General features: G+C 44.0%; 1 protein-coding gene across 9 annotated transcripts in view; it reads left to right on the forward strand.

The window, feature by feature from the left end:
- The first annotated feature begins 3085 nt into the window (after positions 1-3085).
- TLCD4 (TLC domain containing 4) overlaps positions 3086-13373 on the forward strand; it is an 82940-nt gene continuing 72652 nt past the window's right edge. The window contains exons 1-3 of one of the 9 annotated variants that reach the window (XM_030936210.1): positions 3665-3793; positions 4326-4444; positions 10515-10617. The gene's annotated coding sequence lies outside the window, so the exon portion shown is untranslated. Of the gene's footprint in view, positions 3241-3530; positions 3794-4170; positions 4267-4325; positions 4445-10216; positions 10252-10366; positions 10618-13373 lie in introns of those variants that run through there. The other 8 variants (XM_030936211.1, XM_030936212.1, XM_030936214.1 and 5 more) reach the window with 8 other exon arrangements.

Genomic DNA, 13373 nt, shown 5'->3' on the forward strand with positions numbered 1-13373 from the left:
TTGTTTTTGTATTTTACAGGCTGCGTCCATAGATGTTGGGGAGTTACAGGCTGTCAGGTGATACGGTATCTGTGACTGGCCACTGTACTCCTGTACTCCAGCATGGGCAGCATAGCAGATCCTATCTCTTAAAAAAAAAAAAAAATCTCACCCACCCAGAGATAACCACTGTTAATATCTTGAAATAGTTTCACCTGAAAAATGAAAGTACTTTTTAAAAAAAACTTTTGGTTTTTTGTTTGTTTGTTTGTTTGTTTAGAGACAGGGTCTCACTCTGTTACCCAGGCTGGAGTGCAGTGGTGCAGTATCAGCTCACTGCAGCCTCCAACTCCTGGCCTCAAGCAATCCTCCTGCCTCAGCCTTCCAAAGCACTTGGGATTACAGACATAAGCCAGTGTGCCTGGTGAAAGTATTTTTAAACACTTATAAAATCTTACGAACACTCTTAATACACTAAAACTACCAACACAGAAAAAGTAGTGCTTGGGGTTATTCATTTTTTAGTAACTTAACCTTTCTGATCAAAATGTTTGGTGTCATTTAGTTTATATCTTCACTAACAGAGTAGAGTGGAGAATTAAGGCAATTTTTCAAAATAGTTTTGCTTTATATTATTTTAGAAAAAAACAGCTTTTGGTCTTAGTTTTTCAAACAATTGGTTCTATTCAGAAGACTAAGAATTTCGGAAAATAAATTCATCAGGAAAACTTACTTCATTTAAAAGAGTTTTTGGCTGGGCGTGGTGGCCTGTAATCCCGGCACTTTGGGAGCCTGAGGTGGTCAGATCACTTGAGGTTAGTAGTTTGAGACCAGCCTAACCAACATGGTGAAACCCTGTCTCTACTAGAAATGCAAAAATTAGCCGTGCATGGTGGTACGTGCCTGTAATCCCAGCTACTCGGGAGGCTGAAGCACGAGATCTGAATTTGGAAGTCAGAGGTTGCAGTGAGCCGAGATGGTGCCATGGCACTCCAACCTGGGCAACAGAGCAAGACTCTGTCTCAAAAAAAAAAAAAAAAAAGAGTTTTTGTATTTGTTTCCCATTTCAAGTGTGGATACTTTCATCTGATCTGTTTACTTGAACTGTTTCAGTGAATAAAAATATAAAAAGTACAATTCAGTCTTTATACATCCCATTTAAAAGGAAGAAAAATTTCATATGGTAAATACAGAATTCTGAGAAAGTATCCTTGGAAAGGGAATATTGGTGAAACAATTAATAATAAAGATTTAATGAACTGGATGTGTGTGTGTGTGTGTGTGTGTGTGTGTGTGTGTGTATTCGCTTGTTTTTGAGACAGAGTTTTGCTCTTGTTGCCCAGGCTGGAGTGCAATGGTACGATCTCGTCTCACCACAACCTCTGCCTCCCGGGTTCAAGTGATTTTCCTACCTCAGCCTCTTGAGTAGCTGAGATTATAAGCATGCGCCACCATGCCTGTAAAAAATTAGCCTGGCTAATTTTTTGTATTTTTAGTGGAGACAGGGTTTCTCCCTGTTGGTTAGGCTGGTCTCGAACTCCCAACCTCAGGTGATCTGCTGGCCTCAGCCTCCCAAAGTGCTGGGATTACAGGCGTGAGCCACTTAAAAAAATAACTGGATATTTTTAAAGAGATTAAGCTACCCTGAATTTTTCAGGAAAAAATACAGTTGATGTATTATTCTACCTCCTAAGGTCACTGAGTTTTAATTAGCTTACAACTTGCAACATTCAACTACTATTTACTGAATTCCTCTCATAGCTCAGGCTTTGTCCTTGAAATATTCACTTACATGTTCTGTATAATCTCAAAAACAATCTTGCAGATTTCATGATGCATTTGTAGAGGCCTAACATGAAAGAATATGGTGGGACATAGAGTATAGTGGATTTCTGTGGGTTTACCTGGCCTTGGTTACTGCTGTTGGTGTTAGAGAATTATGCATATCAAAGATAATGATGGTGCATTTATCAGGAAAGAACAGGACTACTATCGGCCACCAGAGACAAGCATGGGAGAGTTTCTGCAGGAGGCAGTGTTGATACAGAGTCTTGAGATGACACTGTGAAATCGGTATTTTCTGGGCTAGCTCCACAGATGTTCACATATAACCCTGCCCACAGAGTTATGGAATAGCTGTGTGAGTGCACAAGGTAGCTATCGCACAAACCAAAGTTGTCAGGTACTACACATATTGTGAAGGAACTATGATGGGACACGGTGTGGTCAAAGAGCACTGGTGCCTTGGTACGTCCTGAGAGTCTTGGGGAGAAAAAGGGGAACATGCATTTGGGGGCCTGCAGAATCTTTCTCTCTGCTTGACTGCAGGGCAGGTTTCTGTCCCTCCCTGTTCCGTGGTATAGATTTTGTCTTTTCCACATCAGTCCAGGTCTTCAGATTCACTGCGAATTATTATTCCTGTTTTATAGATGAGGAAATTGAGCCTTAGTGAGGTTCAGTTAGCTAAAGGCACACAACTCTAATAAACTGACAGAATTCCAGGTTCTGATTTAAATTCTATTGCTCTCCCTTGAAAATAAACATGGACAGCTTATATAAGCTTTTGTGTGTGTATTTTCTGGTCTAAATCTGTGGCAGATATGCGTGTCTTTCTGTGCATGTATATAGTAGATCAAATATGTTACCTCTATTGACATTTCTTACAAATAAATATCCTGTTATCAATGATAGTGTTTACAAATTATTTAGAACTTACCTCTTTTCAAGAAAAGGCCTTGTGATTGCTCTCTGCGAATTATAATAGCCTGAATATACCTCTTCATTATTTTGTTTTGTTTCAGACAATTATCTCTGGTTGATGCAGATCACTTGGAAGCTTTTGAGGCTGTATATAACAGGTCAGAAGATCTATTTAACGTCAAACTTTACTAGACAACTTGGAATTCTCAGCCAGCACCAAATATTCAAATCCAACTTCCACACCCCGACAGCAGAGGGGTTCCGGGTGTAGGTGGAGTGCTGGTGCACCCATGAGGGTGTTTTTCAGGAATTCCGGAGGTGGTGCTCGAGAGAACATACTTCTTCTACACACGCCCCCTACCCAGTTTGGTATGCACCTGCAGCCCCAAAGAAGAACTGGCGGGACTCGTGTGTGCCGTGTCAGACGCGGCAAGAAAAACCAGCAGTTGCTTTTTCATCTCTTTTCTGATGATCTTACCATGAAGTCCCCAGTATTCCAGCATTTAAGGCAGAATGTAAATTCATAATCTAAGAAGATTTTTTGTTACGTGGCTAGCCCAGGTACTGACCGCTGAGGCGGGGGGGCTCTCACAGTTCCCCCACTGGCAAGTTTTATGACTTGCTTTGGAAAACCCGGGAACTGCACCCTCTGCCCTTGGCAAGGTGTGAGCATCCAGGATCTCTACGCTGCGACTTCGAGTGTTAGGGTTTTTGGGCTCTTTCCGGGACCCAAGTTCCAGCACAAGAAGGTCTGCCCCGCGGCCGGCCTCGGGGCCCCGCCCACTTTGGCCAGGGTTGGAGCCACCCGGAGCCGGAGCCAGAGCCGGAGCCCGAGCGGCCGCGGCCCCTTTAAGGAGCCACTCTGCGGTAACCCGAGCCCGCAGTCCGGGCGGGCGCGACGGCCGCGGCGGTAGCTGGAGCCTCCGCGACTGCACCTCCAAGCGGCCCAGAACCCGCGGCTTCCCTGGCTCCCGCGAGCATCTCACGGGGCGGCACTGGCCAGCGCCAGCCCTCGGGCCGGCCCGGATGACCAGAAGCCTGTAGATACCCGCCGCCCTCTCCCGGCTCGGCGCAGCCGCCGCCCGCGCGCGACTCGCCCCGGGACACGGCACAGGTGACGCCGTTTGGAGGGGGGTTGGGGAGGAAGGCGGGCTTGCCTCGCCCCGCAGCTCCCCCGCGGCGGCCGCCGAGCGCAGCCCGCGGAGAGGGGCGCCGCGGCTTCCCGCCCCTGGCCTAGCGCGGCCGAGGGCTCCTGCGCCTGGAGGCTGGGTGGGCGTCCGGCGCGCAGGAGGCGGCCCGGGGCTCCCGGGCGGGCTCCGGCAGGTGTGTGCGGCAGACGCAGCATCGTCCCCGCCCGGCGGGCCACGGCGTCTCTCCGGGAGCAGATGGTGTCCCGGGGCCCGCGGCCCCCGCGCCGCCCGGGCGCCCCGCGTTCCTCTCGCGTTTCTCGGGCTGCAGGATTCGGGCTGCCCTGCCTGCCTGGCGGTGTCTCTCGGGTCTGAGCTTAAAGCGGGTGGGTGCAGACTTTTGGGCATCCAGGGAGAGCTCTCTTGTTAGAGCCCACACACAATCAGGCGCATCAAGTGGGTAAGTCCCCTCCCCCGCCGCCACCCTCTGAAACAAGTAGCTCTTATTTACCCTTGCAGTTCTCAAGTGGGTCCCATTTTTAGCCACCGAGTGCTGAAAAGTCTAGTGGGAAGGGACCAGGCGGAGAGTCAGAGGGAGAAATTCGTTTCTATTTCCATCTCTACCACTGTAACCCCTGGTAAGTTTATTAAACTAAGTGCCTCGGTTTACCCAGCCATGAAATGGGATTCGTAATGCCAGCAATTTCCTGCCCCTCCAAGACGGCAGGAAAACCTCTGTGAAAACACTTTGGGTCTAAGTTCATTTAAGGGTCACTGTTGCTGGTCTGTATATTTTTAATTGTACACACATTTGAGTGTTAATGTGGTGCACACTTTTATATGAAATTATGAAATTTACTTTAAAGACTGAACTTGGATAACGTTTAATCCAAATACCAGTTTGGAGAAGATGGAAGAGTTTGTGTGGACGTTAGGAATTGAGGTGTGAAATAGGAAAAAAGCTATCATTTTAATAAAATCTTTACGCAGTCATAAATGGAGTTGAGAAAAATGGACCTTGGATTGCGGTGTTTTCAGTGAGTTACTCCCGTGCCAGCACACGGTGTGGATTGCAATGTAGCTTCAGCTTTGTGTAGCAGATTAAGATAATTTAGAGAATCCCAGCTCCCTTTTAAGTGTGTTATATATAAGGAATTTTTATCCTTGCTTATCTTTTCCTTAAATTGTACGGGTGAAACGAAATTAGGAAAGTGTATTCCCACCGTGTTAGAAAATATGAAAGAATGGGTGAAGAACCATGGATTTTAGTTTATTTGCGATGCCCCTCCTGTGCCATATGATGACCCAGAGAATATTTTGAGGGTGCTTCTTTTTTTTCCTACACCTGCAACTCCTTTTGTCCCATTGCCTCCCTCTGGAGTTTGAATCTTTACTGTCCTCATCCTTGAGACGAGTTTTATCTGTTTAGGCTGGTTGCCTCTGACCCAGCTGCCCAGTTGGTCATTATTTATTTACAGTATTAGATTTCCATTTCTATTCATTCCACTCTAAGCCGCCTTTACCCTGGTGGAAAGAATAATGGGTCTTTGCTACTAATGTTATATACTTGGAGGTGACCAGGAATGGCATTCTCAAGGTGCTGAGACTAATGCAAACCCCAGGGAAGCTAGGTCTTCACTGGAGTCTTCTGAATAGGTCCTGGAATACAGATGCAAGAGTTGGCCTGTCTTTTCCTTGATTTTCTGAAATCTCCACTGGGCAAATTCATTTGATTGCCAAGGGAAGTCTTGGGAGCGGGCAGCTATCAGAAATCTTAGTGTTAGACTGATTAAGCGCGTTCCCTGCAAAAGAGTGGGGAGAAAGAAGTAGTGGCTTTGTAGGTGTTGGAGAGTCCTCCCTGTAACCAGATAACTAGTAGGAAGTACAGGATCCCTAGATTCCCAATTGAGAAATGGAAAGGGGGCTGGGTTTCAAAAGGGAAGTGGCACAGCTTCTAGGCAGGTTTGGGAATGTTCCTGAGGTTTGATGGGCCCTTCTCCCTCTTTGAGAGGTTTCTGGCGCCTCAGAGTCAAGCACAGCTGTCTTAACAGTTTTCAGACCTGTTCACTCTCCTCCTTGGTGCTCTAAAGGAGGCCCAGCATTCATGTTCCTCTCTCAAAGCTGGCCTTACATGTATTAGAGGAAAATGGGCAGTTTAGTTTGTAAGGAACTCTTTAGACCTCAATGTCTCTCCCCACCCTTCTTTCCAAATTAGTCCTACATCCTACAGATTAAGGATTCATTTAGGCTTCAATATTTCAAACTGGGATACTCAGTTTGGCTAGGAAGAGTAAACTGAACAGTCTACACTAAGATATGAAAAGCCAGCTTTTCTGTTGAGGAAGATAATGAATTAATTGTCTGGGTGAGAATTGTGGGCATTTGGATAAGGGAGGGCCAGACTGGGGGTGGAGTTGTGCTGGACAGCTTGTGCCCTTGTCCTTGAGAGAGGAAAGGATACCACCAAACTAGTGTAGTCACCTTGTTGTGCTTTTTCTTCTTCCATTTGCCTTGTGAGAAGAAGAAGATAGCAGTATGGAGGTGGAGTCACCATCTGTTCTCAAGGATGGGAAACAGACTTTAACTGAACATTAGGAATGAGCTGTATTCACCTGGCATTGGTATCAGGCGCTGGATGGATTACACCAGAGAATACATTACATCAGGAAAGTAAGGCTAATTTTGTAAGAGAGTCTAGGTATTTCCAGAGTGACTTTGGTGGTATTTTTTCTTGTTGAGGATGAAAGGTTGCACACAAAGAAATGGAGGCCTACCGCTCTGAGGCTTGTTATTCCTGGTGAGACAGTTGGATGTGCTGCAAGCAGATCCCAAACCTGATCGGGCAGGATAAGGCAGGAATAGCGAAAGGTGTTTCTTTGTTCAGAACATTGGTCTGTTCAAGGAGAAGGCAATCCTGTAGATACATAAGAAGGAGCTTCTGAACCGGTGTAAAAGGCCAAAGCTTTTGAAAACAGTCAATGAAGAAGACATGTGGAAAGCTGTTCAGAGCTTGAGCCAGCACTGGAGGAAGGGAGTCCCAGATAGTGGGACCAATATCATGGGTGGAGTTTGACTAGGTGGACAAAGGCTTGTCTAAAGCAGTGTTTCAAACATTTTCAGACTACAACAGTACAAAATGCATTTTTACACTTAGACCCAGGACATAGCAAGTATATGTGTTTGTGAAACTAGTTTCTATTTTTATTCTATTTCTGTTTCTAGTCTGTGTTCTTAAAAACTCATAACGTGTTAGTGGATCACAGTCCACTATTTGGAAACCACTTATCCAATGGGTAGAAAAACAGGTTGCAGTGGAGCAGGCTGGGTGGGGGGATTGGAGATACTGGGGGAGGTGTGGGGAATACAGAATTGATTGAGCACTACCTGGATCCCTGTTGGTGGGACAGAAGGGAGTGTGGAGACTCATCTTGTGTCTGACAGGTGCAGAACTCACATAGATGAAATGATGGAACAGATGCAGAAGAGGGACTTTCCACCAGTTCTACTCGCTTCAAAGCAAAATGATTGGCTTTAAGGAAGAGGCAATGTGCAAGGAGTGAACTTGGATTTGTAAGCAGATTTCTTTAGAGCAGTAAGATTTTCCTCTGTAGGCTTAATGAGGAGACAAATGGACCCAGAACAAACTGGCTGATGAATTTAGGTCATGTCCACTTTCATGGCCAGATAGGGAGCAGAGGGGCTCATAGTGCAGGGAGGGTGAGTAGGAGGTTCACACCTCCCTTTACGGCTTTGAGAAGTTTGAGCAGAAGCAGCGGCTGGAATGTGTTTTGAAACCCCCTTTGCTGATCAAACTTGTTAGGAAGTTGGCTGCTTGCCTCACAGAGAATTTGAAAAGTATTCTTTTTTTCTTTTTGAGACAGGGTCTTGCTTTGTCGCCCAGGATGGAGTGCAATGGTGTGGTCTTGGCTCACTGCAACTTCCACCTCCTGGCTTCAAGTGATTCTCCTGCCTCAGCCTCCCAAGTAGCTGGGATTACAAGCACCTGCCACCACCCCCGGCTAATTTTTGTATTTTTGGTAGAGATGGTTTGGTTTCACCATGTTGGCCAGGCTGGTCTCAACTCCTGGCCTCAAGTGATCTGCCCAACTCAGTCTCCCAAAGTGTTGGGATTACAGGCGTGAGCCACCGTGCTCAGCCTGAAAAGTATTCTTATTAAATTTTACAAAAGGGCTAGACTGTCAGGACTTCCTTAGAAGTATAGATCTGTGATCAAATTCCAATCATCGTTCATAGCCTTTGGGGGTCACCTAAAGAGCTTCTTGGAGAAATTGATGAGGCAACCAGCAATTGTGAGTTAATTCCAGTATTTGCCCTGGAGCTAATCAAGGGCAGAGTCTATCTGTAGGCTTTTGATTTCCTTTTCATGACTGTCAACATCTGGCTACAACACCGAACACTCCTAGCAGCAAGTAAAAGCCTGGAGGAAAAGTACACAGGTGGCTGGCGCGGTGGCTCATGCCTATAATCCCAGCATGGAGATGGGCAGATCACCTGAGGTGAAGAGTTTGAGACCAGCCTGGCCCACCCACATGGTGAAACCCCATCTCTACTGAAACAAAATACAAAAATTAGCCAGACATGGTGGCATGCACCTGTAGTCCCAGCTATTTGGGAGGCTGAGGCCAGAGAATCGCTTGAATCCGGGGGCAGAGGTTGTAGTGAGCCGAGGTTGTCCCACTGCACTCCAGCCTGGTCAATAGAGTGGGACTCTGTCTAAAACAAAACAAACAAAACAAAACAAAAGTACACAGGTATCAGAGTTCAACCCCGCACGTTGCTTAGTGACTGCTTGCTCTTATCATTGATATTCTAACCTAGTTGCAGCCTCCCCTTGACCTGACTCTGCCTTGTCAGATTTTCTTACCTTAGTTGATGTTTTCAGTGTTTGACTTCACCCTTCCTCAGCTGTCTGGTATTTATCTAATGCTTTCAACTCTGGTTTCTCTGGTATCTCTGATAACTCTCCCCCAATCCCCCACCAGGTGCCTTGTGGTGTCCACCTGACTCCATGGAGCTCAGTTCTGGGTCCTGGCTTGTGTCGTGTTACTATTCATTGAATTCTGCCATGGCAAACTATAGAAAAAAACTGCACATTGATGAGTTTATGCATTTATTAATTTAATTTTAAAATTTTGGGGACCTGAAGAAACTTTCTTGGTCAAATTAATTTCAATTAATGTTCTCCAAATAGGCTTAAAAATCTTTGAAAATTAAACTTCTCTCTATTTGGTATATCTGTATTTAGTGGAATGGGAGGAAGAAGAAATTTTCATTTGGTGAAAATTTTTGAAAAATTTAAAAGTTCTCTTTATAAAGTGTTACTTTAGGGACAAGATTCTTCTTCTTCTTCTTCTTCTTCTTTTTTTTTTTTTTTTTTTTTAATAAAAAAGAGAGAGGGTCTTATGTTGCCCCAGGCTGGTCTTGAACTCCTGGGCTTAAGTGATTCTCCTGCCTTGGCATCTCCAAGTGCTGGGATTACAGGCCTGAGCCACTGCGCCCAACCTGGGACATGAGTCTTAAAACTAGTCTTGCTCAGTTAACATGTTTTGCTCCATTACATGTGAAAATACTGAGACAGTTAGGAATTTAATTAAATGCTTTATAATTTGTTACATGTAAGGACTTAAAAAGACTATAGCTTTGTTTAGAATGAGGTTTCCTTCCCTTTTCATGTTTTTTAAACCTGTGTGAGTGCTCCCAAACTGATCAATTTCTTACGTGCCCTATGGAAAAGTGGAGGAATCCAGGGCAACATAAGGGTGAAAGGGTGAGGCCAAGAGGAAGGCGTGATCACCTGGAGCCGGAAGAAAGAACCAAACCCTTCAGACAATTAGCATTTTGAAGATTTGAGAACACTTTATAGCCACAGGCCTCTAAATGGTTAGTGTTTTTTTAATTGCAAAAGTAAAACTAGCTTATTATGAAAAAATGATAAATGATCAGTATTTAAGAGAATGAAAATTCACCTCTGCTTCCTCCTCCAGCTCCCATCCTGGCTAGTTTCACTCCTAAACACACCTAGTTATCAGTTTTGGAGGTGAGGCCCTCCAGATATTTTCTCTACAAATGGCAAAATGTGCCCAGAGTTATTTAGTTATGAAAAATTTATTATTTTGCAGCTTGCTTCTTTTATCACCTTTTTCATTTAAATGTTAATAACGTGATAGTATACATATAACCATATTTCTGTTGGTGGACCTTAAAGTTACTTCTAATAATGTTTTGATAAACACTTTTGTAAATACTGTACATGTTTTCAAACCTGTGTGAATTTTTGAGGGTAAAAGACCAATTCATTAGTATACTGCTTATTTTATAATTCAGATAACACAGTGTTACCAACATTTACATAGTCTGCTATTTAATTCCCCAGATATTCACTCAGCAGTGAAAGCACAGCGGTGGATGTTTTGGGGATTTCAAGGTGAGGCAATGCATCCTCCTTACCTACAAGAGGTCACTGTCTGATAGGGGGATTAGGCATGCACATTGACTATAGTATCTTTAGTTTTATTTATATTCCCCTTTGTTTCAAACAGGATTTGGGATTTTTTACAAAGATGCATATGATATGACAAGATAAAGTATATTTAGTATAAAGAAGGAAAAGAAGATGGAAGTGTAAGTGAGGCTGGTTAGTGTATTTCGAAGTCCTATTCTTTCCTTACTAAAAGTTCTGGCTATAAGCTTTCCAGCAGCAAAGAGAAGAGGCAGATGATCTATAACAAGCTTCAGGGTGTCCAGAAGAGAAACCAAATCAGAGAAGCCCACCTATTCCTGATTCCAGGAGGTGAGAAAAAATGTCTCCTTTGGGTTTACATTAAGAAAACACTACATTTGCAATGGCCAGCATCCTGAACAACCTTCCCAGTATCTTACAGTAGAACCTAGTGACTTTGCCTTACGATGCCACCTCATATCATGTTGCCCAGTGCTAGCCAGGGGTATCATCCCATGACACTGTTCACTGAAAAGTCAATAGGGAGAGGTGTAGACTCATGAGTTTAATCCAGAAATAGCTTTAAGAAGACCTAAAGGGACACATGGACAAAGAAAAACATCTATGTGATCTTGTTTCTGGATAATTTTTCCACAAAGTGGTATAGCATATACAATTTTAGTGGAATTGCTATGAGTAAAACCTATAGAATACTAGGTCTGTAACTTTTGAAATCAGAAATGAGGATGTTTTAGATGGCGTTAACTTAATGGAATTATAACAATGGCTGGGCAAAATATTTTCCAAAAACAAAACAAAACAAAACAAAAAACACCACCACCCTATACTTGGTCCACACAACAAGGATGGTACTTGTTCACATCGATCAATCCCATAAGTTAGAAAGGATCAAAGCCACCATGCTAAGAAGTCTTGATAGCATCTTCAAGATTAAACTTGTTAATAGGTTATACAGTGTGAGAATGGTACCAGGGCTTGGAGGTCTACCAGTTGGGTTAGCTTGACCCTGTTTCATAAAGCCAGGAAGAGTTCACTTCCCATGAGTTGTCTGGATCTGAACTTCCATGACCACATTCACCAAATTCTTGCCTTGGGAACGTTGCCTTAAAACAGTTCTTCATTATCAAGTCTGTGGGTCAAGCTTAGGTTTTTTTTATGTGACTTACTACACCTGAATTTAAACATGAGGTTGAGGCTACCTGACGTTTGTGGTGTGATGAAGGCACATCAAGGAGTACAATAGATCAAGGAGTTCCATTTGTAACTGTGAACAATCAATGGAGACAACTCACTACCTTCAGACTAGCCCTTGGGTAGAGTGGACCTTAGGTAATAATATAAAAAGCCACCTAGAGAATTTAGAAACTCCTTGGTTGTCTTCTTATTTTGGCCACCAGATTATCCAGTCAGATCATAGGCATAAACAAGCTGCAGGGCCCTTAGGCCAAGGGTTAAATCAAGAAGGAAATGATCACATTCCTTCAAATACAGACTATAATATTCCTGTATGACTTGGCATCGTTGAAGAAATATTAAATAGATGTAACATTTCTTGGTTAAGAAAGGCCTGGTAGGCCGGCCATGGTGGTTCAGACCTGCAATCCCAGCATTTTGGGAGGCTGAGGCAGGAGGATCACTTGAGTTCAGTAGTTTGAGACCAGCCTGGACAACATAGTGACACCCCATCTCTATTAAAAAAAGAAAAAAGAAAAAGAGGCCAGATGCAATGATTCACACCTCTGATCCTAGCACTTTGGGAGTCCGAGGCAGGAGGATCACTTGAGTTCAGTAGTTTGAGACCAGCCTGGACAACATAGTGAGATCCCATCGCTATTAAAAAAAAAAAAAAGAGGCCAAGCCTCTAATCCCAGCACTTTGGGAGGCCGAGGTGGGTGGAGCATTTGAGGTCAGGAGTTCAAGACCAGTGTGGCCAACATGGCAAAACACCATCTCCACCAAAAAATACAAAAATTAGCCAGGCATGGTAGTGCATGCCTGTAGTTGACCAGCTACTTGGGAGGTGGAGGCCTGTGATTCCAGCTACTTGGGAGGCACAGGCAGGAGAATTGCTTGAACTCAGGAGGTAGCAGTTGAGTTGCAGTGAGCCAAGATTGCTCCACTGCACTCCAGCCTAGGTGACAGAACGAGACACTGTCTCAAAAAAAAAAAAAAAAAAAAAAAAAAAAAAAAAAAAAAAAAAAAAAAAAAAAGGCTGTTAAAGGCTGGTAATACCAAGAACTATTCTTTATTGGGTGGTCTTTTAATCTGTTGCCAAATAAACCATTCCTAGACCCTAGTAGCTTAAAACAGTGATTTATTATTTTCTGTGATTCTGTGGGTTGGCTGGGTAGTTACTGTGTTGGTTACAGGTTCACTCAACTGGGTGCCTTCAGCTAGAGGGTTAGCTGGGCTGAAGGATCCAAGTTGGCTTGCCAGTATGGCTAGTAGTTGATATTGAGTGTTCGCTGTCAGCTGGGCAACCTCAGTTTTCTTACTGTGGCCTTCATCCTCCGGTAGACTAGACAGGCTCTTGACATGATGGTCTCAGGGCAATTTTCCAAGATAGTGTTTTTTAAGTCTTACCTAGGCTCTAGAACCCTCAGAGCCTCTCTTCTGTTGTATTCTCTTTGTCAGCAGTTGGCAAGGCCAGCCCAGACTCACAGGACAGAGACATAGACTCCAACTCTAGATTGGGGGACTGGAATGGCAGTGTCATTGTTGCAAAGGAATTTATGGCCACTAAATGGTTTACCACGAGTGACTACATGTACCAGGAACTGTGCTAGGTGCATTTAACAGATTATCTCACTTAAGCCACATAACTATCTTGCCATTAGGCGTTCTCATCCCCATTTTAAAGAACCTGCAGGTCACAGAGGTTGTGTTGTTCTTGCCTAAGGCTACTTGATAAGTATTGGAACTAGGCTTTGATTCTAGGTATCTCTCTAGCTGAGCAGAATTCATCTTAAGAACCCAACAAGTGGGAGAAATATGCTACTTGTTCTTCAGCCCCTCTAACTCATTTAATACCACTTCCTTTCCTGTGGGGAACAGACACAAGAAGCAAAAAAGAAGGCAGCAGGCAA

The sequence above is a fragment of the Rhinopithecus roxellana genome, chromosome 8, assembly GCF_007565055.1.
Source record: "Rhinopithecus roxellana isolate Shanxi Qingling chromosome 8, ASM756505v1, whole genome shotgun sequence".
Lineage (NCBI taxonomy): Eukaryota > Metazoa > Chordata > Mammalia > Primates > Cercopithecidae > Rhinopithecus > Rhinopithecus roxellana.